Raw genomic sequence first — 6,276 nt, forward strand, 5'->3', positions numbered from 1 at the left:
CGTCGGAAAGACACAGAGGAGGAGCAGAGTAGATTTGGAAGAGAGATTGGAAAAGAAAGGGACAAAAGAAAATGGTTCCACCAAGTATATATAGTGCGCCGAACTCATCATAGAATTCGCCAGGTGTGCGGCGAACTCCATGATTTATATAGAGTTCGCCGAAAATGCGGCAAACTTGTCTTAATTACCAAAAAAAAAATATATTCTAAAAAATAAAGTTGAAATATCTTATTTAGAGAATTAAATAATTTTTTTATTTTATTTACGAAAAAAAATCCCTAATTACTGGTGTATATAGTAGTGGTCTATCTTTATAAATTTGCTTTGATTAATAATAATGACAAATAATTGCATATATATAGGAGTATTTGCTGTTTTTTTTTTCGATATTTCTAAGTTCGACAAGTTAAAAAATTTAATTCGCGTGAATTAGAATTTTATTAAAAAATTTACTACTAATTAATAAGATATTTTATGTACAAATTAAAATTTAAATTTCGATCCTAATAATTACTAAAATAATAAACGTATGACCTGATCACTTGACTAATTCACATTAATTATACAGCAGTGTTTACTAAAAACTTGTATTTGATGTCGTTCATTAATAATGTTATTATTAATAATTAAATCTTCATACAGGATATGTTTTGGTTCTCTAATAATAACTGAGTGAACCGATTAAGGGTAGGTCTATAATAACCTAGGTCTTCTTTTTAAGACATTTTCCTCACTAACCGAGAGTTTCTGTGCAACTTTTTATTATTATTCGGAGAAAATATCTCTAATACAGTAATACTATTGGTTATTAAGAACAATACTATTTGTTGAATGCGTAATTATCAGCAGAGTAAAATGCCGCATTTATATACACGATCATATTAAAGTCAATTATTTTTTCACCTTCCTTCACTTTTTCCCTTTCCCATCAATATAATAGTTGTCCTAATGTTGTTTGATTATTCTTCATGTTCTCAAAACTTTAGTGTAACGTTTTGTTACTCACACTGACGGAACTTAGTTCAGATAAGGGAGGGCTATGGTCCCCCAAATTTTTTATAAAAAATTTAGTAGTATTTTTTTAAAAGATAAAAAATAGTTCAATTGACTTAAATACTTTACTATGACTTAAAGTATCTAATAAGTTCAATAAACAATACTCTCTCTATCTTTAAGTTCAAATATAAAAAATTAGATATTTTTTATTTATTTAATTTAATATTATTTTATATTTTACTATTTATTTAATTTAATTTTTTATATAATAAAAAAATAATAGAATATTCAATAAGTATTAATATTATTGTATTGTATAAATTGATTAAAAAAATTCAATAAATATTATAAATTTTAATATTTGTCCTTCTAACTTCTTCTTTACATATTTTACAGGATATATATTCAAATTTTTATATAAAATAATAATGAAAAATCAAAGAATTGATACATTTTTTAAGAGGAATGCTAATATTTAAGAAGGAAAACATATAAGCTTTACAATATCAACATATGTAGATAGTTCTTCTACTTTAATGAATCACGAAAAAAGTGAGATATAAGTATAACCTTCAAAAGTTCAAAAAGTTACATCTGATGACTTTAACCTTAACTTTTTGGAACGAGATATTGAAAAACGGTTTTAAATTTGACAATATCACCCAAACCAGAAAGATGAGATTAGACGAACTTATCTTAAATGGGATCCATATAAAAAATATTTTGACAATTATTTTCTATCTGGTCCCCCAAAATTTTGTTTCAAGTTCCGCCACTGGTTACTCAACACGCATTTTAGATAATGCAGAGCTATGGACATTCATTTGAGGTTGACAAATATTAAATAATTAAATAATAATTAGGATTAAGTACGATTTTGATCAGATTAAAAATTATTTTAAATTTTAATTTTTTATATATATAAAAATATCTCTAAAATTTAATATAATTTTAAAATAATTTTTTTAGATAGATTAATTTTTTAAATAACAAAAATACTTCTTTTTTCTTCTTACCACCACTACTACCACCACCTCACCCACTACCATTCCATCACCATCTATTTATGAATCCAATAAAAAACCAACATTTAACAACAATTTTAAATAAATTAAAACTAAAATAACAATTTATCACCAAAACTATTATCATTAATAAAAAACAAAAAAATCATCATCATCAAAACAAACATTAACCAAAAAAATTAAATATTAACAAAAATAACAAAACATCTTGTTTTTTCTCCAATTTTTTACCAAAATCAAAGAACCAAATTTGAATGTTTCTCTATGATAGCAATTGCACTATGAACAAGATTAAAACTTATAAGAAGAAACGTATGCATTAGCAGAGAAGAGAAGATTGGGATTGAGATGAAGGGAAAAGCTCTAGAGTATTGTATTCAGGTTGCATTACTGCATTTTGTCAAAGTACATATATAGGTGCAGTCCTTTATATATATATATATATAGTTAGCCATCAAAACAAAAATAACAAAAAACATTTTCTGATAACAAACAATTACTATAACTTATTCATTCGCAGTTTCTCTCAAACTTAGTAGTGGATTGAGAATCCACTCTAAATTTATCTATAAACTTATGAAATAGAAGTGCTGATAAAAGTTTAGTGAAAAAGTCACCAATTTGATATGAAAAAGGAATGTGAATTACATAGAATTTCTCTTGTTTACTTTTTTTTTTTGAAGACAATGAAGATGTATTTCCATCATAATTCTAAAAGTCGATTCGAATCAGTCGGTTCAATCAGATTAATCGAAAATCGGTCAACTTAGCCAGTACGATTAACTTCGTAAACTGTTTGGTAAAAAAAGTTCAAAAAAACTAACCAAACCGACAGTTAATCAGTGAACCGTCAGAATCGGTCGATTTATTTAAGGGTTTTCGGTTCAATTTAACCTTGAAAAAGAAAAGCCCCCGAACGCATCCCCAGTCCCACTCCTCTCTTTCTCTCTCAAAATTGAAAATTGAAAGAATTCTAGTCCCCAAACGCAGCCCCGCAGCCCCACAGCCCTGCAGCCACCGCAGCCACCGTCCTTCTTCGTAGTCATCACCGAACTCTTCTCCGCTAGAGACAGGTGTCACGTGTGGAAACTTTGTTGCCATCGTAGGAAGCTATGTCGCATGTGAAAGCTCCGTCGCCATCCTAGGAAGCTGTGTCACCGTCGTAGGAATCTTTTTGCCGTCATGTCGAAGCTCTGTCGCCGTCGTCGTCTCCTCTATTCGAGCTCTCTCTTTCTCTGTTTTTACCGGCAGTTCCCACTCCTCTGTCATCGATGTCACTCCCCTTCCTCCCTTGTTGCCGGTAAGCACTGTTACTTGGAATTATTTTTGCTTGTTTTATAATTTGTACTGTTGTTAATAATATTGAGTTGCTGATTTTTAGATTTTGATAATACTTTTGTAGTTATGTTAATAATACTGTTTAGTGGTTTACTAAATGTTTGAGTTGTGAGTTGCTAAATGATTCTATCAGATATTTTTTGCTGAGTTAATTTTGTTCATGATTTTTTTTATTGTATGTTAAAAGAGGAACAATCATAAAGTTATCAACAGCCACAAGACAATGTTGTCAATGCTGTCCAAAAATCTTAAACTGGTTCTTCTCGAGGGAAATATGATCCAAGATACTGCATTGAAGAAGGTTTGGTGTTCTAACTGTACTACTTTTGATCTTTACCTTTGTCATAGCTATTTTTTTATTCATTTTGTGAGTTGTCACAAAATTAAATATTCATTATTGATTGTTGTTGTAATTCAACATACGTTTCTATTTGTCACTCTGTTATGGATATATGGCATGTTGCTGTTATTCAAAATGATATTGTAACATTTTGTTCTTCAGTAGGGGACACGGCAAAACTAATTGTATTATTATGAATACAAATTCAATGACAAGTGTTTATCTAAACTGAAAGTTGCAAAATGCTAACGCTGAATGACCCCCTTTTCTCTGTGTGGTGTGTTTTTCCTTCTCTTTTTTCGTGTATGTGGTGGTGGTTGGTTGGGTTGGGATACTGTGGTGTCAATGACAAAATTAGTAGGTTATGAATAGGTTCTACTTAAGTTGGAAACTTATTTTTTCTTTACTTCGGTTGAATTCATACTTGTGATTTTATTGAAGGTCAGTCACTAGCTATGTATATCTGTTTAACAGGATTTGGTGAAATTTTGCCTAATTCTTCATGTTAACTTAAAAATTTGTTTGTTAATGTTTCTTTTGATAGTAGAACATTATGTGTTTGTCACTATGTACATTTTGATTGTTTTTAGTTATGAACTTTGATGTTTGAAGTTGTTTGTGAACTTCTATTATTAAATTATGGATAATTTATTATGTAAAATTTTAAATTTTATTAAGTTAGAAATTATTGAATTTATATATTTGAAATTATATATATTGAATTTTTGATAATTTTATTTAATATTTAATTAAACAAGTTGAATTCCGATTGAACTCCAGTCGAACCAGTAAACCAGTAATCTTACCGGTTTATTGACTGCTTCAGTTCTCGCAACTTTGATTTCCATATGCTTGCACCTTGTATTGAGGATAGGATTAGTTGCCAATAAGCTTGTACTTTGATTGTCACAGTTGATAGTAGGTGCAATCTGTTAAGGGTTTCCTTACTAACTCCAGAATATCAAGAGGTACAGTAGCAGATAATTAGCAATTAGAGTAATAGGAGGTGAGAGGTAGAAGATAGGATAGAGAAAGGTTGAGGTATCAAGGTGATACTCTCAAGGAAATATTATTTAGAAAATAAGGAAGAAGAATGAGTAATGAAAGAAGATTCACTTGACATTCGAGAGGCCAAACTCTCCACTAAATAGTCACTCCACTTATCCCTACCTAAAAGCTTTTCAGCTTTCTTATTTATAATATCCATATCCTAACTACTTCCCTAAACATGTGGAGTAACAATAATTTGAAATTTCAATCAGTTACGTGTTTTCTCCTCCTTCTATAAGTAAATTTAAAAGGAGTTAAATTCCGATTTGGTCTCTCCTGGTTTGTTACAATACCCTCCCCATGAAGATCCACCTTGTCCTCAAGGTGGAAAGATGGAAAGGTGATGAGCGGATATTTTATACGCTTTTTGGGGATAATTTCATATAGTTTTGAGTATGTTTTAGTTAGTTTTTAGTATATTTCTATTAGTTTTTAGGAAAAATTCATATTTCTGGACTTTACTATGAGTTGTGTGTTTTTCTGTAATTTCAGGTATTTTTCTGGCTGAAATTGAAGGAGCTGAGCAAAAATCTGATTCAGGCTGAAAAAGGACTGCTGATGCTGTTGGATTCTGACCTCCCTGCACTCAAAGTGGATTTTCTGGAGCTACAGAACTCGAAATGGCATGCTTCCAATTGCTTTGGAAAGTAGACATCCAGGGCTTTCCAGCAATATATAATAGTCTATACTTTGCACAAGAATAGATGACGTAAACTGGCATTCAACGCCAGTCCTCTGCCCAATTCTGGCGTCCAGCGCCAGAAAAGGATAAAAAACTGGAGTTGAACGCCCAAACTGGCACAAAAACTGGCGTTCAACTCCACAAATGGCCTCTGCACGTGAATTGCTTAAGTCTCAGCCCCGGCACACACCAAGTGGGCCCCAGCACACAGAAGTGGGCCCCAGAAGTGAATTTCTGCATCATCCATCATAATTTATCCAATTTTTGTAAACCTAGGCTACTAGTTTAGTATTTAAACAACTTTTAGAGACTTATTTTGTATCTCATGACATTCTAGATCTAAACTTTGTATTCTCTGACGGCATGAGTCTCTAAACCCCATTGTTGGGGGTGAGGAGCTCTGCTGTGTCTCGATGAATTAATGCAAGTATTTCTGTTTTCCATTCAAACACGCTTGTTCCTATCTAAGATGTTCATTCGCGCCTAACTGTGATGGAGGTGATGAGCTGTGACACTCATCACCTTCCTCAAATCATGAACGTGTGCCTGACAACCACCTCCGTTCTATATACGATTGAATGAGTATCTCTTAGATTCCTTAATCAGAATCTCCGTGGTATAAGCTAGAACTGATGGCAGCATTCATGAGAATCCGGAAAGTCTAAACCTTGTCTGTGGTATTCCAAGTAGGATTCAAGGATTGAATGACTGTGACGAGCTTCAAACTCCTGAAGGCTGGGCGTTAGTGACAGACGCAAAAGGATAGTAAATCCTATTCCAACCGGATCGAGAACCAACCGGTGATTAGCCGTGCTGTGACAGAGCGCGTGAGCGTAGTTTTCACT

The sequence above is a fragment of the Arachis hypogaea genome, chromosome 13 (assembly GCF_003086295.3).
Source record: "Arachis hypogaea cultivar Tifrunner chromosome 13, arahy.Tifrunner.gnm2.J5K5, whole genome shotgun sequence".
NCBI classification, from domain to species: Eukaryota; Viridiplantae; Streptophyta; class Magnoliopsida; order Fabales; family Fabaceae; genus Arachis; species Arachis hypogaea.